Below are 23,501 nucleotides of genomic sequence, written 5' to 3'. Positions count from 1 at the left end.
GATGCATTAAGCGAGTGTGCTCTGTGATGGAGCAGTGTAGCTGAAAAAAAAAAAATTAACACTTCACTGCTACCTAATAGGATAAGAAGAGGTAATACTTAGAATTAACTACAGGTGCTCATGTACATCATCAAGTTTGTTATTCAAGAGTGGCACCCAGATCTGCCTTGGCAGCAGAATGGCCAGACTTGGCAAACTTAGAACAATACTTTGAATCTTGAGCCCCATACTCAGAGGTTATGATTCAGCAATTCAGCAACAGGGCAGAGGAATCCTTCATTTTTTTTCCAACTCTCTCAAGATAATTCTTATACAACTGGCCTAGTGCTGTTTCTCTGAAAGGCAGCTGAGGATCATTTATCTCAGAGTGTGCGAGGATAAAGATGACAGAAGCAGCTTTGATGTATTATTGTTGTGAATGTCCTCCTGGTCTCAAAAATGTGTATTGTTTATACTTGGGCTTTTGAAGCTTAGATTTGTTCTGTGCAAACCAGTAACGTAATAGATGCACATTTCTTGAGGAAAAATATCCAGATCACTAATTGTTGGGTTTTACTACTTCATAAGTTATAAAAATCTACCTCTCTCTATTGCTCTATAATTATTTGTGGCATTGGGTAGGAAAAAAAACTCTAAGAAAATAAAAATATTATGGAAGATTCAAGTGAAAGAGTCATGTTCCAGTAATTCAAAGAATGGGTTATAAAAACTGAAGGAGCTGGGATCAGGTCTTGAAGTTTATGAGAAGAACAGCTGGTTGAGAATAACCAAGGGAACAAATGGAATTAATTGCATCTTTTCTTCTAGTGGCCACTTATGTACCAGCTGTAGCATGTCACTTGTTTGGAGTGGACAAAGGCAAAAGGCCAAGTACAATAGGGAACCAATGTGGTAAAAAGTTTTCAAGCACATGATATCCTACTTTGAGAAACTGCAATGCACTGATGATAACAAAAGCCATCCATATGTTTGCTTGATATTCACAGTTTACAAATATTTTACAAATATATTAACTCTGCTGATATTCAAAAAAATCTACAAGGCAAAACCCAAGATCTCCCTTTCATAAATTTGAGGTAGAAGCTCAAATTTATGTTATATGATTTTTCTGAGTTCACACAACTAATAAAAGTTGATTTGAGTAAGAAAAATGGTTTCCTCTTGATTTTTTTTTAATTTTTTAATTTTAACTTTTAAGATTTTATTAATATAAAGAAAACAGATTTGGCCGGTGCTGTGGCTTAACAGGCTAATCCTCCGCCTTGTGGCGCCGGCACCCCAGGTTGCTGGCCTGGAAGAGGGGCAACCGGGATAGAATCCGGCGCCCCAACCAGGACTGCAGTGGAGGATGGCCCAAGTCCTTGGGCCCTGCACCTGCATGGGAGACCAGGAGAAGCACCTGGCTCCTTCCTTCAGATCAGCACGATGCACTGGCTGCAGCGGCCACTGGGGGGTGAACCAATGGAAAAAAGGAAGACCTTCCTCTCTGTCTCTCTCTCTCACTATCCACTCTGCCTGTCAAAAAAACAAAAAACAAAAAACAGATTTCATGTATTTCATAGATACAATTTTCACATAAGAACTGTGTATATTATGGGATCCTTTGTGATGTTTTGATACATGGACTCAGGTTTCTTGTTTGAGTCTCAAGAGTACTGGCATTAAAATAACTTGTAAAATAATGCTTCTCTTTCCACACCAGAAAATACATGTGAAGAGGGGTAGATATGACTCTCATATGTGTAGTGTACCTGTGTGAAAAGGCTTCTGCCGCACACTCTGAAATCACAACACAGTTCAGCCCATTTACTCAGCCTTGGATACAGTTCTCCAGAGCACTGCACACAACTGGAACCTGTCGTCCAGGTAACTTCCAGATAAGTTCACTACCTGCCATTCTGCCTCTCCAATTGGTGGTGCATTACAAGGAGCAGAAAAGCTGTAGTTGTGACATGTGAGTGTAAAGAACCTGCGCTTTGCATAGGGAAAAGATCTGGCACATTGGTCCGGTGGTTGCAGTGCTTTGCAAATTGGACCATAATTGACTCCTCGACTGTTACAGACTAAGTAAACAATTCATTTGTTTATAATTATTTATGGACAGTCTAACCTCAGCTGTCCTCTTTGGCAATGCTTTCTGCGTCAGTTTGCAGTACATCTTGTGATGGATTAAAGAAGTATTTCTGATAATATAAACCAGAAGCATGGCTTGACACAATCATCCCTGCCCTGAATTTACCTTGACTCCTAAATATTGGTGACATGCGAAAAAGATGAAAGAAAATGAGAAAAGATAGAGAACAGGAAGTAAAACTTTGGTTCTGCTCTTTCCTAGTGATTCATCTACTGATTACATTTATTTAACTTATTTGACACGCACATTTGTGGCCTGCTTATCATGGCGTTTATTAATAAAGTCAGAAAATTGAGGTTTTGAAATGTAGGTGCGTATAGGTCATGAGTAATTTTCCAGTTTAGTACATTGACTGACATGCTGACTATGAATGATTCTAAACCTTGCTTTGAAGGAGTTGTACAGCAGGTTGAAACCCTTCACATCTTGCACTTCCATTAAAAACCTTGCTCATCTCTTTTCTGCCCAGCCTACATATACTTGTATAGCTTCTCTCTCCGATACTCTAATCACAGTGCTCTTCTACTAATTTTATTTAAAAATAGAAAATAGGTCTTATAAGGAGCAATAGAATAAACCAAGGGACCTTACTAAAATCTGGATGTGGTAGAGAGGCACATATGCAGTAATTTCTTTAAGCATAATGCGGCAGGAAATCTATTTCTTATTCTGTACTAAAACAATTTTCATCAATCTATAGTTATTTTACATGTTAGAAAGTGTAATAGGTAAGTTTATCCAAATTTAGCAAATTCAAACTCAATATTGATTACATGTAGTTTGTTTAAAAAGTAAACACACTCCCAAATAGTTTATTACTATTAGCACAGTATAAATATCTTCATGGTGTACATCCCAGTCTATATTTTATTTTACCATTCCTTATTTGAATCTTTAGAGATGAAAGTAGTTTGGAATGAACCTGAGTCTTGCATTAGAGTCTCAGTTTCCCCATATACCATCCCACACACTCAGGTTTTTATTGACATATTCATTGACAGAGATTTTGAGAATCATTTAGAGCATAGAAATATTAATATCTTCTTCTTCTATTCCCGCCTTCCCCCCACCCCTACTCATCTTCTTTCTCTACTTTCTTATTGTGTTCTACCTTATTAAATTGGCCCCAAATTATGTGCGAGGTTTATATAAGATCTTAAAAACTGGGGACTGGTGCCATGGCGCAGTAGATTAATCTACTACCTGCAGCGCTGGCATCCCATGTGGGCGCAGGTTTGAGTCCCAGCTGCTCTACTTCTGATCCAGCTCTCTGCTATGGCCTGGGAAAGCAGTAGAAGATGGCCCAAGCCCTTGGGCCCCTGTACCCACGTGGGAGACCCGGAAGACACACCTGACTCCTGGCTTTGGATCAGCGCAGCTCTGGCTGTTACGGCCATTTGGGGAATGAACCAAAGGAAGGAAGATCTTTCTCTCTGTCTCTCCCTCTCACTGTCTGTAACTCTATCTCCAAATAAATAATATATTTAAAAAATGAACTATTAATGTGTTGTATTGGCTTCATTTAGACAACAATCAAGCAGAGAGATCACCTGTGGTCAAGAAGAACACCTTGGGTATTTGGAATACCTGTGTATATAGAAATGACTTCTCTATTTCATACTATGTTATTATTTCATACCTTCTAAAAGTGTAGTTGATTTTAAATCCTACTATATAGAATACTTATTTTAATTACAGTTTAAAGTTTAATAGTATTTGAATAATTCCATTGGTTACGAAGTAGTCTTTCCAGACCTCTGTAAAACTTCCTTGGGCCAGCACTGTGGCATGGTGGGTAAAGCCACTGCCTTTAGTGCCAGCATCCTATATGGGCTCTAGTCCAAGTGCTGGCTGCTCCACTCAAGATCCAGCTCTCTGCTGTGGCCTGGGAAAGCAGTACAAGATGGCCCATGTCCTTGGGCCCCTGCACCCACATGGAGACCCAGAAGAAGCTCCTGGTTTTGGATTAGCGCAACTCCAGCTCTGTGGCCATTTGGAGAGTGAACCAGCGGATGGTAGACCTCTCTCTCTCTCTCTCCTCACCAACCCCCGCTTCTCTCTAACTCTGGCTTTCAAATTAAAAACAAAAAATAAACAAAGAAACTTCCTGGTCTAAAATTACATAGAAAAGCTTATTTCTGAGAATAATAAATCGAGCCTCATGATCTATAATAATGTAAATGATATGAAAATGTATCCAATATATCAGGGTTGCCAAGCTTTTACTGAAAAGGTCCAGATAGCAAGTAGTATAAACTTTGCAGCCCATATGGTATCTGTTGCAAATACTGAGCTCTACCATTGAAGCAGGAAGGTAGTATAGACAATGCACATGTGAGTGCAACGACTCTGTTCTGAGTAAACTTTATTTAGAAAATAGGCAGCAGGCCCTGTTTGCATGCTGGTCAGTTTTAAGACATTGAAGTGTATTATATGAAAACATTTTTATTATATGAAAACATTTTATTATCTAATGGTGTATATAATATAATTTTATCACATAATAACAATTTGACTGTAAAGATATACAGAAAAATATTAAAATGTGAGCAATTTTACTGGTGAAATAATCTTTTTGATATGCATGTATACATATATGTATGTAAACATGTATGTATATACATATATAAAGGTACAAAGGTAAAACAATGTAAAAATAAGAGTATTTAAAGTTAGGAAATGATTTAAAAATTGTAAGTAAATTTTGATGTTTAAATCTTCTTTTTCTGCATAATTATAATGACACACAATTATTTTATGTAGTTATTATACTTATTATGTCCTTTATATTTTATTGATAACTATATCATTTTTTGGATTTATTTCATTTATTTATTTGAAAGGCAGAGCGACAGAGAAGGAGAAACAGAGATATCTCTTGCATCCACTGGTTCACTCATCAAATGCCTGCAACAACCAGGGCTGGACCAGGGTAAAGCTAGGAGCTCAGAACTCTATCCAGGTCTTCCACCTGGATGACAGGAGCCTAACTATTTGGGCCATCATCCACTGCCTTCCCAGGTGCATTAGTAGGAAGCTGGATCAGAAGCAGAGTATCTGGACTCAAACTGGTGCTTTGATAAAGTCTCAGGGCAACCCAAGTGGCAGCTTAACCCACTGTTTCACAATGTGTACTGTAACAACTATATTCTTCATGTTATCAGTCACATGGGAATCTTCACCTTGAACTTTCTTAATTATTTCATATTCTTCTTTATAGCTGCTTTATTTTTTAGTTCCAACAAGGCTAATGGACCTCCTGACTGTCATTTAAAAGATAGTTTGTTATCCCAAGAGAAGGGTGCAGGCTACATCATGGGATGGCCATGTGGGGAAGCACCAAGGATATTCAGGAGGAGGGCATGAAAAGTGCATGGTTTCTAGAGAAATATGTGAATGAAGGTAATTACGTTAAGGACTGGCTAGTTTGAATATTTTAACAGGCTCTGAGACATATGAGTTCTTCCTAGGTGTCTAGAACCTGGCCCTGGGGTGATTAGAGTGAGTGAACAGTGGCCTGTGTGTAAAATCAAGTGAGTGGGTACATAGCCTCTGCATTAGTTGGTTTGCCTATGAGAGTCAAATTATTTATGAGCTCTAAAACTTAGCTAAAACTAAGTGGGACAGTTCCTCCAGGGTCAGAAAGGCCCCAAGATATTGAAGCATCAGAAAATAAAATGCATGGTAAATATACTGGTATACACCTTAGGTTTGATTGTGAGTTGGTTAATATGGTTGAACCATTTGAAGAGAAAATGGTCAATATTTCACCTTCTAAAAAATTATACATTTCTTCTAGAATTTCACTCTTTGCCTTAATGGCATCATCAATTCTTCCAACCACTCTGATCAGAGACTTGGGCAGAATCTCTATAATTTACCTCTCTCTGAACCTCCACATGCCAGTTAGTTGCCTAACCACATGATTCTCTATATTGCTGTAAACGTTGGGCCTCATATCCATCAGACCCTCTGTCTTCACCTCAAGTTCGTGCCATCATAAGTCCCCATCAGCCAATGGCAACCATCTCTTAAGCCAGTCAGTTATTTATAATATATTAGGATCCATCCTTAAATCAAATACTTTTCAACTTGAGTTTTCTGATCTCCTGGTTCTAGATATGATTGCCAATCTCCAAGACCTAAAACACTTCTCTTTTATTTTCCCTATGTTGTCTTTTTTCCCTTGTATAATAAGATTTTATGTGTAATTCTTGGAAAAACTCAAGAAAAACCCTAACTAGAGATCTGTATTACCGTGGCCATGGTTCCCTCCAAGTAGGGCAGCCACAAAGAGGGATAATGAATAAGGTAAGCAAATACTCTCCTTGAATTCATGGCTCTTTAATTTATTTAGAGAAAAGTTGTTCTTTTTATTCAAAGACTGATGGGATTTCTCTGGGCAAAGCCTGGGAATTTCCCGGGCAGTGGGCAGTGTGTTTGGAGATTAGCCTTAGGGAAGACTGTGAGTAGATTTCATTAGTAGCCACTCTCAGCCTAGACAGCCTTCTGTAAGTAGATCAGAGTCTCTACATTTCACTGGAACAGATGATAGTGCAGGACCTCAATCTCTTGACAATCATTGTGACTACATCTCAATCACTATCTCTGACTGACAGTCACAGAAATGAGAACATCTCCATGGATCCCGGGGCTCTTCTGAATAATGACGTTCATCACTTTCAGGCTGAGGACTGACAGTACTGTGAGTAATGGAGTCATTTCAAGGAGTAAAATGGATGTGCAAGCCCTTGGCCAGTTTCTTTCTCTCGGTGTCCTGAAATTTCTCTTATCGTGTTTACAGTATAAAGATGTAACCAAGAGAACGAGAGCACTTTAAATTTACACATATAAAATTCTGGCCGGCGCCGTGGCTTAACAGGCTAATCCTCCGCCTTGTGGCGCCGGCACACTGGGTTCTAGTCCCGGTTGGGGCGCTGGACTCTATCCCGGTTGCCCCTCTTCCAGGCCAGCTCTCTGCTATGGCCCGGGAGTGCAGTGGAGGATGGCCCAAGTCCTTGGGCCCTGCACCCGCATGGGAGACCGGGAGAAGCACCTGGCTCCTGGCTTCGGATCAGTGAGATGCGCCAGCTGCAGCGGCCATTGGAGGGTGAACCAACGGCAAAAAGGAAGACCTTTCTCTCTCTGTCTCTCTCTCTCACTATCCACTCTGCCTGTCCAAAAAAAAAAAATGTTAAATTTACACATATAAAATTCATAAAGGTAAATTCACTATATATATGTATATGTATATATATATGTATATATATATATATATATATATATATATATACATACATATATATAATTTTGAGCTCAAGTTTTGGAGACTTGCTTCTTGGTTCACATCCTGTCTTGAAGGGCTGTTAATCCTTGTCAAGTTCTTTCACATCGGTGTCAATTTTTTCATCTGTAACATGGGGGATAGTGAGAATTCAATGAATGGCTGTGCACTTATGTCATAGGCTGTCAGTAAATGTTAAAAAGACATACAAGCAGAAGGAGTAGGAAAGGAAGAAGAAGAAAGGCAGAAGTGGGAACAGGAGAACAATAGTCTTGACAGAAGGGGTATGGAGAACCTTAAAAGCAAGGATCATGTCTTGTACACATTTATACAGAATTTAGCTGGTGACAAATGCAGTCAGCCCTTTGGGTTCCAGGACTCACCTACCTGGCAAAAAGCAAAATCCAGGGTTGCTCAAGTTTTGATATAACCTACATGCATTGCACATTATCCTCTACACCTTCACTCATCTCTGAGTTCCAGTACCTAGTATGATGTAAGTGCTAGGTAGATGGTTGTTATACAGTATTGTTAGGGAACTATGGTGAAACAAGGATCTACAGTTGTTCAATACATATGCAGTGGTAGAACATGAATGACACATGAGGCGAACATGTTCAGCCAAGCACTGATGGAGAGCCTCTGAAGAGCTGGGCAATGGCAGGAGACTGCGGCAGGCTGTGTCCAGACAACTATTCATTCATCTAGATTTAGCTTAGTGCTCAGCATTTAGTAAATTCATTTTTTTCTTGCTGGAGATTTCTGGGATTTTTTTCTCAAATATTTTTTATCTGTAGTCAATTTACTCTGCAGATATGAAACCAATGGATTTAAAGTGCTGAATGAACTTAGTAATTGTTGAAATGCATGGGTGGAAAAATGAATACACAGGACAACCAAATTACAGTCAGCCACAGCTGACCCAGGCTTTGCGTACGTTGGCTAAGTATTGCAGGGAATTTGTCAGTTACTTTTGGCATTGTGAAAACTTAACCACAGATGTAAAAATATGCTTTCCCACACTTTAGAGCACACAAAGCATTTGGCAATTATGACCGTGGATCAAGAATGAGAAGCCTGGATCCAGTTATAGTGGTGTTCCTTTAGTTACCTGAACCTTGGATACACCTCTGCTTAACTGGAATCAAGGCTGAATCCTACAGTCTCATAGACCCAGCTCTCCCTTGAGCTCCCTAACTGTAGAAGCTCTATCTCTTCTGGAGCTTCCTAAATTAAGACTCCGAAGTAAATGCCAGATTTGAATGACCATAGTGGACATTTTCATGCTCTGTCAACACAGAAAATTAACATTTTAAACTATTTTTTGACATCAGAGAATAATATGTTATCCCTTGGGAAAGCAGTGCATTTCAATTCATTAATTAATTTTATTCATTTGAGGGAGCTCTGGGGAGAGAAATCTATTTCCTGCTTCACTTCCCAAATGTCTGCAACATCTGGAGCTAGGACAGGGTAAAGTCACAAGTCAGGAACTCAACCTAAGTCTGCTACATCCGTGACAGGGACCCAACTACTTCAGCCATCACTTTCTGCCTCCCGGGGTGCACATTAGCAAGAAGTTGGAATCAGTAGTGGAGCTGGGACTGGCACCCAGGCACTCCTAAATGGGTTGTTGGTGTCTCAAACAGCAACTTAATCTCTGTGTAAAACTCCTGTCCCAACATTTGCATTAAAAAGAACAGATGAATACTGGGAGATTCCGGAATTTCATTTACCTTTTCATTCATCAACTATGTGTGAATGGCTCTAAGGAACCTACAGAAACACATGACCTGTTGTTAACATTTTAGACCTGAAACTCTCACATCATATCCTGTGAATTACTATTCAGAATACATCCAGCCATCCCAGAACATTATTCTAGAGTTCAAGATAGCCCTGGAAAGCAAAATGTGAAGAAATAATCACCCAGGGATTCATCTCACAATCTCACAAAAAAAAATCTATGTTTTTATGCTATTAAGTAGAGCTTTTCATCCTGGTTTCGCTCAGCTTTTGTTCAAATCTTCAATCATGACAAAGTCAGAAGCAAGCAGATCAGTTCATATATGATTTAAAGTAATATCCGAAAACTGTTTGTAAAACGGAATAGCAATAATATAAAATGTTGTTATTTTCCTTATTATAAAGTTAATACATTCTAATTGTTGGAAACACAGATAATACAATAAAAGACAGTAGCCTGTCATGATCAGTTAAACACAACTAGTTAGATCCTGAAGTTGTAATTGTGAAATTTTTGAAGTTCCTAAGTGCAAGGCAGTATAGTCCTACATACTTTCCTATGGACTTACTTCTAAGGGTACAGCTTAACAGCTTGCCATAGGACTCAAAAACCCCTTAAGCTGACTGGTAAAAAGGGGCCCGAGCACTTGGGCCATCTTCCACTGTTTTACCAGGCCATCAGCAGGGAGCTGGATCTAAAGTGGACCAGCTAGGACTTGAACCAGTGCCCATATGGGGTGCTGGAGCCATAGGCTGAGGCTTTACCTACTATACCACAGCACTGGCCCCAAGAATATTTTCTTGGAGTCAAATTATGAAGTTCACTAAATTTAGTATTCATATAATGTATTATCTAATCCACAATCTATTGTCAGATTTAACCAATTGTTGCTAAAATATTTATAATTTTAAATTTTTATTATTTTTAGTTTGATTTGAAAGAGCGAGAAAAATATAGAGACCTGCCACTTGCTGGTTCACTCCCCAAATACCTATAAATTCAGAATTAGGGCAGACCAAAGCCAGGAGTCCAGAGCTTCATTTCAGTCTCCCATATGGGTGGTAGGGACCCAAGTACCTGGTGCTATCCACACTACACTTTAGCGTGAAGCTGGATTGGAAACAGAGGAACTGGGACTTGGACCAGACACTCCAATGTGGGATGAGGGTTTTCTCATGGGGCATCATAATTTCTGCGCTAAATACCCATCCTTAAAACAATTTTATTTTTCCAGTTCCTAGATTTGATTGAGGATCGCATATTATGTCTGTTTGCTAAGTCTTCTTAGTCTCCTTTATGTTGGGGCCATTCCTAAGCCTTTGTCTTTCATGACAATGCATTTTTGAGGAATACAGGTTGGTTGTTTCATGGGGTAGCCCTCAACTTTTGTTTAATTACTTCCATATGATTAGATTCAGATTATTCACTTTTGGGAGACAACCACGTAAATTATGTTACAGTCTTTTCAGTGCATCACAATAGAAGAAACAGGATGTGGCTTATCTTATTATTGATTTATATGAATTATACATTAACATAATAGTATTTTGATTAAAATCTATAGCTAACATTAACTTTAATGCTTTGTTTTCTCCTTTAAGTATGTGTTCCAGATCATTTATATATGTGTTTTGTGTTATATTTTTATTGGACAGATTGACTTAGAACAATCACTAAAAATATAAACAAAAGGAATATATAATAAATCACTAGTAAAAGCAGAACATCTAAAAGAAGGCAAAGGAAAAGGAAAAATGAATAACAGTATGAGAAAATAGAAAACAAAGTGATAACAGATTAAAATGCAACCATATTGATAATACAGCAAACGGAAATACTTTAAAAATTCCAGTGAACAGTAAGAGAAAGACTGGTGAAGAAAGCACTATCTACATAGGAACATTCTATAAGAAACCTGTTTAAAACATAAAGATACATATATGTATAAAGGTTAAATGGTAAAATATGAAATTTGGAGTTGCAATGTTAACATCAAGCAATTGAAGACATCAGACAAAGAATACTATCAGACATAAAGAAGGATGAACCATAGCAATGAAGGATAAATTATTCAGGAAGATATAAATATTTTTTAAAGATTTATTTATTTATTTGAAAGTCAGAGTTACACAGAGAGAGGAGAGGCAGAGGGAGAGAGAGGAGAGGCAGAGGGAGAGAGAGAGAGGTCTTCTATCTGATGGTTCACTCCTAATTGGCTGCAACGGGCTGGAGCTTCGCAGATCCAAAGCCAGGAGCCAGGAGCTTCTTCTGGGTCTCCCACCTGGGTGCAAGGGCCCAAGGAACTGGGCCATCTTCTGCTGCTTTCCCAGGCCATAGCAGAGAGTTGGATAAGAAGTGGAGCAGCCGGGTCTTGAACCGGTGCCCATATGGGACGCCGGTGCTTCACACCAGGGTATTAACCCGCTGTGCCACAGTGCTGGCCCCAAGATATAAATATTTTAAAGTTATGTGTTAATAGTAGAGTTTTCAAGACTTCTGAAATAAAAATTAACAGAAATGAATGACAGAGATGGATCAATCCACAGTTGTACATGTGGGGATTTTAATATTCCTCTCCTAGTTAAGTGATAGCTTAATCAGGAACTCAGAATACATATACTTACTTGTCATTTTTAAAATGTTCTACCCTGCAACAGCAGAATTCTCTTCTTACATGCACAGGGAATAATCATCATGACAGACAATTCTGGGCTAGAAAACAAATCTCAAGCAATCTTGTAGGATTAATCTTCTACAGACTATTCTCTTTAATCAAAGTCAAATTAAATTAGAAATTAATCATGAAACAATGTCTTGAAAAATCCTTAAATAATTGGAAACTAAATAGCATACTTCGAGACAACTAGTGAATGAAGAAAGAAGTAAAAAGAGAAGTTAGTGACTATTTTGATCTTAATCAAAATGCAAACATTCAAAATCAAACTTTATGGAGTTTTGCTGAAATAGTAATTAGAAATAAACAAAGTTAAATGTAATGATAGTAAAAAAAGACATCTAAAAAGGAAAGTAAATGACAACCAAAATATATTAAAACAAGGAAAGCATAGATATGAGTAAAAATAAAAAATAGTGAAAATTAATGCAAACAAGAGATCTAATAATAAAATGCTGATGTGCACAATATCTACTAAAATATTTATTGAGGCCTGTGTTATTGAAGATAAATCTTTTATCTAACTTAATACATTTGTTTAGATTAATTCTGAATTATTTATGCTGAGAGATATGTATCATTTGCACTCAGGGCTTACTCATACTCTGGGAACACTACCAAAGCAGAAGGAAAAAGACATTTTAAGAAGCCTCAAGTAGGTAATAAATAGTAAGATCTTGTCTTTTAGAAGCCAGGACAGAAATATAGGTTTCCTGCCACAATGTTTTGATTCAATAGTATTTATATTTTTTACACCCATCACTTTTCTTCAATTAGGAATATCTTGACTTCTGTTCCATCTAGTAAGATGTTTTCCTGCTATGGTTGGCCCCACTCAAATGCAGAATTAACCTTCTAAAACATTTCCTGCTTAACTTCCTTCAATTGTTCCTCAAAACCTTCCTCTAAAGTGCTTGGCACACAAGGGCTCTCAGGCAACAACCCTTGATTACCTCAACAGCCCAGCCATCATGTACAGCACAGTCTCTCCAGTGCTATACTTCCTGCACACGCTCTGAGCAGCCTCTCCACTTATCTGGAGTATTTTAATTATCACACTTTTTCTCTTCTCCAGAACTCAGCTCCTAGGACACCCTTCAAGGAAGCCAACCTTGCCTTTCCCTTTGTTCTCATTTTGAAAACATTGCAGCACCAACTTCACTGTGTTGTCATCATCTTTCGCATCTGGCTCCTGGACTTTGTTTCTCAAGGATAAGAACTCTGTCTTTTTCATCTTTATATTTCCATTATTTGCCACACTAACTAGTACTACAGGCCACTCAACAACACTGTATTGAATAAGCAAACAGATTATTTGACCCAGAAAGAACGATATTTTACCTAACAGGAAGGTCCTTCCAGAGCCTGTTTTGAGTTAGGATAATTCTTAATCGCCACACCCACCTCATCATTTGAACTCAGCCTCTTTTGGAAGGGCAAGGCAAGGGGTAGTGGTTGAACCTCACACACCTGTTCTGCCTTTCCTAAACTATGTTTTTGTAGGCACTTGGTTGTTTTGTTCTTGTGGACATGATAGGTGATAGATTACAATGACCCATCCCATTTGTGACCAACAGGGATTTACTTTTATTCCTAGAATGCCATTCTGACAGCTGCCTGTGTGAAGGCTGCATCTACACCATTCCTGGTCAGACGAGGTGCTCACTCCAGGACTTTACAACAAGAGTTTCTTTTCTATTTTCTTTGTTTTGCTTTTATCTACTTTTCAATATTTATTTATTTATTTGAAGTATTTGAAAGTTAGAGTTACAGAGAGAGAGGGTGAGAGAGAGATCTTCCATCTGCTGGTTCGCTCCCCAAATGGCTGCAATGGCAAGGGCTGGGCCAGGGCGATGCCAGGAGCCAGGGACTTCATACAGGTCTCCTATCTCCCATGTGACAGGCGTTGAAACACTTGGGCCATCTTCTGCTTCTCTTCCAGGCCATTAGTAGGGAGCTGGATTGGAAGTAGAGCAGCTGGAACTTGAAATTGTGCCCATATGTGACGCTGGCATTTCAGGCAGCAGCTTTAGCCAGTATGCTACAACAGCGGCCTCAACACAAAAATTCTCTAAGGAGCTATTGAAATGGTATCAATCTCGTAGTTATCAGTTAGTTTTGTCAATTTGTGTTTGTTAGTCTTTACAAACAAATATTAAATAGAAACCACAAAAGTTAAATAGTCATGGTGAGAAAAAATTCTGTTATAAAGAGTCATAATTTCTCTACCTCATTTAATATTTTGAGGATGCTGATATCAAGGACCAATCTGTCATTACCATTACTGTGTTTATTTTATTATTTTGATCCGTTTGCTATTATCTCATTTTTTAAACCCATTTTAAGTAACTACCCATGAATTTATGGCCCTACATTCTTCAGAATATGTTTATAGCAGATGAAAATTAAATAATGTAGCTGTTTTACTAGGTTGATCACTTTATGAAAATGATTCACTGAGGCCAGCACCATGGCTCACTTGGCTAATCCTCTGCCTGTGGCGCCGACACCCCGGGTTCTAGTCCCAGTTGGGGCACCGGGTACTAGTCCTGGTTGCTCCTCTTCTAGGCCAGCTCTCTACTGTGGCCCAGGAGGGCAGTGGAGGATGGCCCAAGTGCTTGGGCCCTGCACCTGCATGGGAGACCAGGAGGAAGCACCTGGCTCTTGGCTTTGGATCGGTGCAGCGTCAGCCATAGCAGCAATTAGGGGAGTGAACCAACGGAAGGAAGACCTTTCTCTGTCTCTCTCACTGACTATAACTCTCTCTGTCTCTCTCTCTCTCTCTCTCACTATCTAACTCTGCCTGGCCAAAAAAAAAAAAAAAAAAAAAGAAAAGAAAAGAAAAAAGAAAATGATTCGCTGAAAAAGGGAGTATTTCTTGGAAAAAAAATAGACTATAAAGTATGATCAACTAATACTTTTTTTCCCTCACAATTCAAAAGTCTATAGTAGATCAAGAGATTTAGTCATGAAATGATGAGACTTTTCTGTCTTATATCGTATTAAAATTCAAAAAGTCAATTGCATAATTTATTTGCCCTAACATAGATTGCTATCTACAAGTGTTGATAGGAAGGAATTGGTACTTTCAATCAGTTGTTGTTTTCACAGTGACACGCAATGACTGAGTCTTCATTTTATAGCATATCATAAAAAAGAAATGAAAAAACAATTAGTATGCTTTAATTTAATTAATGTGACTTCCATGTTTCCTATAAGAATTATTCTAAGTTCAGATTTTGAAAGTAACACTGGTGAAAGTAAGTTTTACTTTGGTTATTATATTATAACCTGTAGAAATGAAGTTTGGAAATTAGATTTGATGATTTAATCCATAATATGTTAGTAAAAATAATTGTTAGAAACAGTGATCATACTGCAAAATAGCATGTTCATAGCATTAAAATTGTGAAGCTCAAACTAGATTCAGCTGTCAATTTTATTTAAGGTGACAAAAATAATCAGTAAATTGACCAATATAATATTGAAAATATAGTGATTCCATTTCCTTTTGTTTGAATTGGTATGTTTAATCTTAAGTTATTGACTCTCTATTTCAGATCCATTTTAATCTGTTTCTACTTAGTTTAGTAATAGAAGAGCTGATAGCAATTTTTTATTTTCCCTTAAGGTCTGTTTTTAAGGTTATGGCAAGTGGCTTTTATCTATTTTTTTCTTTCCTGAACCAAGGAGTTTATGTTTAGAAATAAAACCTGAATGTGTGAACTTAAGTTTGTGTCTTGCAAATGTTTTTTTATTGGTCTGGTAAGACTCCTGGAAGCCTAATCTGAACTGATTCAATTCATTTTTCTTGTATAGTTGTAGTATTAAGAGAATATTTGAAGATGATTTATTGATCTATTTGAAAGGTAGGACAACAGAGAGACAGAGACAGAGACATATTTTCCACCTTCTGGTTTATTGACCAAATGGCTGCAGTTACTGGGGCTGGGCCAGGCTGAAGACAGATGCCAGAAACTTCATTCTGGTCTCCCACATGAGTGGCAGTAGCAGGAGCCCAGGTACACGGACACTTTCCACACGTTCCCAGGCACATTAACAGGGAGTTGGATGGGAACTTAAATAGCCAGAACTTTAACAAGCACTCCAATATAGGGCACCAGCACCACAAGTGGTGGCTCAATGCAGTGTACCACAAATTCCAGCCCCAGAATTAAAATAATTGATGTTTTATGAATTCTTAACCATTTCTGAAAGATTTTATAGTTTGTTGGCATATAGTTATTTGTAGCATTTTATTTCTATGATTTCTGTTGTAAAATCTTGATTTTAATTTAAATAATTAGGTGCCCTGGCATTGGGTGTGTATATATTTACCATAGTCACATCTGTTTAATTGATCCATTAATCCTTACATAATTCCCTTCCTTGTCTGTCTTAAGAGTTTTGTCTTAAAGTCTATTTTGTCTGATATCAGGATGGCTGCTCTTGGTCATTTTTTTATTCCTATTTTCATGGAATATGTTTTTTCATCTTTTCACTTTCACCATGTTATCTTTGGTGAAGTGTGCTCTTGTGGGCAACATGTAGATGGATCTTGTTTTTTATAAATTCAGACAGTCTTTTAATTAGAGAATTTAGTTCATTTATATACAGAGTTATAGATAAGTAATGATGGGGTCCTATAATTTGTCTGTGAATATTCTTATTTGTTTGTCTTTTGGATTTCCTTTTTGCTTTACTGGGAGGTTTTCTGCCCTCTCATTCTTTCATGATGTTCATTATCTCTCACTGTTTCCATGTGTAGCATATCATTAAGTATCATTTGTATACTTAATGCTGGGAAATGACAAATTCTCTCAATTTCTGTTTGTTTTGGAAGGTCTTTATTTTACCTTCAATTATAAATGAGAATTTCACTGGGTACAGTTTTCTGGATTGACAGTTTTTTTTCCCCTTTAGGACTTTGGCTATGTCTTTCCATTCTCTCCTAGCCTGTAGGGTTTCTGATGAGAAATCAGCTGTCCGTCTAATTGGAGGTCTTTTGAAGGTAATCTAACATTTTCTCATACATTTTACAAACATTCTTTATGTTTTGCTTTGAAAACTTGGTTATAATGTGCTGTGATGAGATATTTTCTGATCATGTCTATTAGGAGTTCTCTTTGCTTCCTGTACTTGGAAGTCCTTATCTTTCTCTAAATTAGAGAACTGGGACTTTTCTTCTCTTATTTCACTGAATAGGTCTTCCAAGCCGTTCTGGAACTCCTAAGACGTGTATATTATTAGTCATTTGATGGTATCCCACAAATCTCAAACACTTTTCAGTTTTTCTAATTTTTTCTTCTTTTTTTTGTCTAAGATATTTCTACATGTTTATCTTCTAGGTAATACGTTTTTCTTCTGCCTCACTGAGTATATTTTAAGGCTTTCTACTGTATCTTTATTGACATATTGATTTTTAATTTCTAATATTTCAGTTTGATGTTCCTTTAATATCTCTGCCTCCCATCAGAATTTCTTATCCATACCTTCTTTAACTCCTGTATTTGCTTCTCTGTGTTTTTGAGTACTCTTATGATCATTGTTTTGAATTCCTTTCCAGGCTTTTCAGCAGTCTTTTCATCTTCACATTATAATATTAAAGTGTGTTATATTCCTTTTAGGGAGTCATAATTATCTTTCTTGTTTGTGATTCTTGTATTTCTACCTTTATTTTTATACATCTGTGGAAACACTGCTGGTTGTTTCTTCAGAGGGTTTTTTCTTTGAAATATGTTTCTATGCCTTAATGGAATGCCTGTTCATTCAGCAAATATCCAGAGGTGTGTGCTGGGTGGTACCAGGGAGCTCTGACCAGTGCTTGACAGTGGGGCAAAGTCCAGAGTGACACCCAGTTTGAGCATACTAGGTTTACTTTGTCATCCACAGAGGGAGCATACTATTACTCCAGATGGTATGTTCATAGCCACAGCTTCTCTTTGCCTAGGTGAACCAACTGCTCAAGGTGAACCCACAGTGCCTGCACAACCTACCCACTCTGGTGCACAAACTACGCAAAGGATCTCTGCATTCCTCAATATGAGTATGGAGTGTTCTATGATGATCCTCCCCAGCACTTTCAGAACTCTAAGTCTCTGGAACCAGACCCAATGATTGCCCAAAGACCCAGCTATATCCCATGCCCTGTCACATAGTCACAGGGTTCCCTCAGTCACATGAAGCAGGAGATCCATTCTCTGCCCCACAAGCCTCCCCGTCCATGGAGGGAGCCATCCTCCTCCCAGAACCGGCTGCCTGCCTGACAGGTCAGTCATGTTCCACCTTGGCAAGCTGGTTCCAGAGATTTGATGGGGTGATGGGGTGAGAGCAACCTTCTCCCCTTCCTATAACTATGTTGTCACCCTGTCCTCCCACCAACCCTCCAGACTGGACTCATAGTGATGACCACAGATTTATCCCTCTGACAAAATCCATCACTGGCATGCAGGCCACATCAGCCTCCATGTACCTTATTATGATGGTATTTCCTACTTTATGGTCACCAGGCTCCTTGGTAGGAGGAGGAGAGGAGAAAAATGAGCCCTCTTTTTACAGGGTTTGGTGTGCAGAGTTCCTTCCACCAGCACTTCAGGCCAGACTCAAAGTCAGTGGAGACTGCAAGGTTCTTCCTCAAACATTATCATTGGTGGAGTGTGGGTTGCTGCAAGTTCCTCTCAGCTTGCTCCAAGAATATGGTGCTCCTATCCTCCACCAACTGCAGGAGAGTCTGGTGGTGTCCTTCTGTCTGCTTGGTTGTACTATTCCCTCTGCTCCAAGGAGTCTTGTCTTTCTGTAGACCTTCTACTGAAAACTTCTTTCCAACTGTCCCCTGGGAATGTGGTTCCTCCCTTGTCCTTCCGTCCGCATCTTTTCCTTATCCAGCCATCTTAGATCTTCCAGAAAGAATTCTAGATTGTCTTATTATACTACAACAAAATGCCACACACACTGGATGACTTGTAAATAAGATATTTCTTTCCCACAGTTCTGGAAGCTGAAAGGTGCAAAATCAAGTTGCTGCAAGATGCAGTGTGTGCTGAGGGCCCATATCTTGGTCCGCAGATGACCATCTTCTCTCTGCATTCTCATGCAGCAGAAGCGATGAATGAATTCCCTTAGGTCTTCTTTTTAATAAGAGCCTGGATCCTATTGATGAAAGCACCACTATCACAAGCTAACACCTGCCAAAGTCCCCACCTCCACATATTATCACACTGGGGTTAAGCTTCCGTATATACATTTTGTAGAAACAGAAATATTCAATTTATAGCATAAAGTCTGTACACTCATATGTATATGTAGCATATACATGTATTTATGGAAACAGATTAGAAAAAAAAAAGGTTTTTTTCTGGTCTCATCTCGAAAGAAATCTTAGTACTAGTTGCCAATTAGTTTACCTTGAAATAAACTCTTCATTCAACATGTCCAGTTACTTTAGGCAAATGGATTTTGTGATGGAGAGTCCATCATCCTTTCATAAATTTGGGATTTTTAATCCACCAATGTTAATGTCCTTTTTTTTTCTAATCATCATATGATATTTACTGCTGACTTTTGCTGTGGTGTGATTTTTAGAACAGCACTCTGGAACACAAGATTTCAGTTAATAAGAAAAGATAATTGATTCAGACTTTAAAAGAACCTACTACAGAATTTTTATCCTACAGGATAAAGGCAAAAGTAGCTTGGTGAACAAGGTGGAAAATTCAATGAATTTCTTGTCTGTGTAACCCATGAAGGCAGTGATCTCTCCAGTGTTTTCGGCAGAGAAAGGTCATAAAATGCATGGTACCTCTAGAGCAATTTTTGTTACCAATCCTTTTTGATGCATGAACAGCTTTACTTTAAAAAATGTCTTTAGCCTCAGTATTTGATATCAGTTCATTTTATTTTTCTAAAATTGAAATGAAATGATATCTATTTTTCCCCTGGTGAGTATGAGGGTAGCAGTAAGTAATTTAATCAAACTGTCAAGAATTTTTTTTTTTTTGCCTCTGTATGATTGGCCATGTTCACCTAGCTGCATTTTTTAAAGAAGAATCAGTTTTTGTATCTTGGAAATTAAATCATGGTTTTTAGAAATATTTTAACTTAAAGCAACAGTGCCTGCACCTTTCCCGCAAACATTAATTTTGCTGTCTTCCTATGCCACTAAAACACTCCCACAAAATGTAGAAAATATTTATGAAGCATATCTATTTAATAAGAAATTGTACATTTAGTACATCTGTGTAAGAGTTTGTTAAAAATGAACAACCATATCTTTGTTAAATACTTTATACAACTTAATTTAGTAAAAACTATATTGTAATAATATAGAAGTAATGGAAAGTAATACTCATTTGGACTCCTCTTGGTGCTTTAGGAAAAGTGACTTGTCCTATATGAATATGGTTGCTTAGAGTAACATTGTAGATGCACCACCTCTTTCAATAACTCCTCTTCCACACAGTCATTTACCATACTGGGTCTTCCTCCTACCCCTGCTGTTGGTTTATTTCACTTGACTAAACTCCACATTGGCACCTGCTCTTAACTTCTGTTTTCTAGCGTTCTGACTTTATTGACAACAAGAGCCACACCTGAAGCCAAGCCCCACATCCAAGTACTCTACTACTTTGCCTGTTTGTTTTCCTTATCAAAAATGTAGTCCCGGTGACTGGAATTCCAAGGTTCATCTTTCCATAATACCTATCAGATCATCAATATTTGATTTCTCTACCTTGGCACCTTATTTATCTGATTAGAAAGCTAGGTGACAATATTGCTTGAGTTGTAGCTAGAACTCTGGTATACCAGGAGATGCTCCAGCCAGACACCATTTCTAAGAAATACTTGCTACCCCTCTGGCCTCAGAATCAGCCCTTAAGGCATTCGGATCTGGCTAAAAAGCCCATGAGAGTTTCTCAGGCATGGAAAACCAAGACACTGTGGCAAAAAAATGACCTAAATGAAAAATCTCTGTGAGTGAGATCCCACTGGAAAGAACGGGCTATCAAAGAAGGAGGCACCTTTCTCTGAAGGGAGGAGAGAACTTCCACTTTGATTATGGTCTTGTCTAAATAAGGTCGGAGTTTGTGAACTTAAGAGGCTTCCATAGCCTTGGCAGCTCATGACAAGAGCCTCAGGTGAATACTGACATCATAAATAAGAGTGTCAATTGTTAAATCAACAACAGGAGACACTGTGCACTTGCTCCCCATTTAGGACCTCTGTCAATGTGTTGTACTATGCAAATTAACCATAAATCTAGTACTCAAACAGTACTTTATACTTTGTGTGTCTGTGCGGGTGAAATCTGTTGAAATCTTTACTGAGTGTATACTAAGTTGATCTTCTGTATATGAAGATAATTAAAAATGAATCTTAATGAAGAATGGAATGGGAGAGGGAGTGGGAAATGGGATGGTTTGTGGGTGGCAGGGAGGTTATGGGGGGAAAAACTGCTACAATCCAAAAATTGTACTTTCAAAATTTATATTTATTAAATAAAAGTTTTCTGAAAGGAAGGAAGGAAGGAAGGAAGGAAGGAAGGAAGGAAGGAAGGGAGGGAAGAAGGGATGGAGGGAAGGAGGGAGGGAAGGAAGGAAGCAAGGCAGGGAAGAAGGGAGGGAAGAAGGGAGGGAGGGAGAGAGGGAGGAAGGAAGGAAGGAAGGAAGGAAGGAAGGAAGGAAGGAAGGAAGGAAGCCCTGCTACCCAGCTGCAAAGAGGCAAAGGGTATGGTCAGCAGCCACCAGCAGCTGGGGTCAAGGTCTTCCCCAGCTCTCCAGGACTGCTGTATGTTAGCACATGCTCTTCCTGAATTAGCCTGCATGCACTGAGATGGGGGTATAACGATCTGGCCATTTTTAGCCTGATACAGGGCAAATCTGATGAGCAATTTTTGCTCTAGATCTTCCTAGAAGATTGGATAAAGATTTGTCAGATCTGCATCACAATTCAGTTTGCTCTACAGCTTTCCTACTTCCTCCTCCTTTCATTTGCTGGTGTTGACTGAGTTGTAGACATCTCAGCATCTGCTACCATAATACTTGGCTTATGCTCTTCAAAACTCCCATTCTCTTTGGTGTCCCTCTTCCTACTTCCAATGGATTATGACATTAAGCCTCATTTTTTGACTCTTTTACATTTTTGTAACATTTAATAGAAACTATATACAATAGTTTGCACCCACAAATCTTTACTTAATATATACTAAATTGATCTTCTGTATATAAATATAATTGAAAATGAATCTTGATATGAATGGGATGGGAGAGGGAGTGGGAGATGGGAGGGTTGCAGGTAGGAGGGAAGTTATGGGTGGGGGGAGCCACTGTAATCCAAAAGCTGTACTTTGGAAATTTATATTTATTAAATAAAAATTATAAAAAAGAAACTATATACAATAAATTTTTACTATATCTTACATAAGATAACCACCACAGAAATTTACATAGGTTAGAAACAAGATGGTTGGTTAAGGAGAGCCCAGACCTGTGGGCTCTTTTCTCAGAGGGTAAAAGTAGAATACCCTGGAGGGAAGGGGTCACATGAGCCAATGAAGCAGAAGTGAGGAAAGGCTACAATTCTCTCAGCCTCAGAGAGAGACAACCAGACATTGGGGCCATCTGTAGTTCAAGGGTACCATCCATATGACTTGAGAAATCCTATTACAAGCAAGTCTCTTCCCTTAGACATAGCCCCAGCTACGTATTCAATCCCAGAAGCTGTAACAAGGACACCTCCTCTCCTCTTTCTCTTCCTTGCCCAGGGTGGGAGGAGTGCTACAACTCTGACAATACTACCCCATTTCCCCCAGATCTGGTTTCATGTTTGTAGGAAAACCAAGGTAGTCTGGATTGCCATGTATAGTGAGAGATGATCAGAGATATTTTTCTGAAGAATGGGAAATTAAAATCTACCAAAGTCAAATGGCTTCCAAAACAAACTGTCAATTGATGGAAGTGGGTTCTGGTTTCTCATTTGCAGTAGCCAATCTACTCTGAGGCAACTGTGCAGAGGCTTTCTCAGGATTTGGAGATCCTTGGGATCTGCACCCTTCTCCAGCCAACTGCATCTGGCCAGGATTCCTGAGGCTCTCCCAGTGGGAGACAGAGCTATGGTTTGTTTCTTCTGAGTCAAATAGCCATTTTCTGCCAAGGTTCCAGAAGAACCAGCAGACCACAGGAAGACCTGCTCTAGGCCTCTGCTCGAAACCAACAGCCGGAGAATGACTGCTGGTCTTCAGTCAGGCTGTGCCTCATTCATTCTTAATGTGAAAGTTACTACTTCTAATGCTCACACTGCAGGTCTGTGAAGTGCTCATGGAAGAGTTAAGCCCACTGGGGTTATGAACCCTATGCCAGAAGCTCCTAGGTGGTAGCAACAGAGGGTCTGGATCAGGGTACTCAGATGCGGACACCTGTGGTTCATTAGGAAACTGCTGGGAGCCATTTGGGAGAGAAGGCACCCAGAGTCACGGTAAAAGCTTATCCTGGAGAAAGGGTGGAGCATAGCCTGGAAGGAGAGACTAGCTGGATAGACTTGTGCAGGATAACGTGTATAGTAGCAGTGGGTATGTATTCTGCCTCCAGAACTCCCTCCAATAATGCTCCATATTGTACATTTGGTCCTGGCTTCGTAATTACTAGAAATGCCACAGGGAAGCCTTACA

The 23,501-nt window shown here is 38.8% G+C and overlaps 1 non-coding gene across 1 annotated transcript; it reads right to left on the bottom strand.

Moving 5' to 3' along the window:
- Positions 1 to 22,949: 22,949 nt before the first annotated feature.
- LOC133774736 (small nucleolar RNA SNORA2/SNORA34 family) lies at positions 22,950 to 23,089 on the bottom strand. The gene has a single exon (XR_009868134.1). It is a non-coding gene; the product is annotated as a small nucleolar RNA SNORA2/SNORA34 family (small nucleolar RNA).
- Positions 23,090 to 23,501: the final 412 nt, after the last annotated feature.

The sequence above is a fragment of the Lepus europaeus genome, chromosome 15 (genome assembly GCF_033115175.1).
Source record: "Lepus europaeus isolate LE1 chromosome 15, mLepTim1.pri, whole genome shotgun sequence".
NCBI classification, from domain to species: domain Eukaryota; kingdom Metazoa; phylum Chordata; class Mammalia; order Lagomorpha; family Leporidae; genus Lepus; species Lepus europaeus.
The sequence above is the reverse complement of the archived record's forward strand: the minus strand, read 5'-3'. Positions and strand labels throughout refer to the sequence as shown.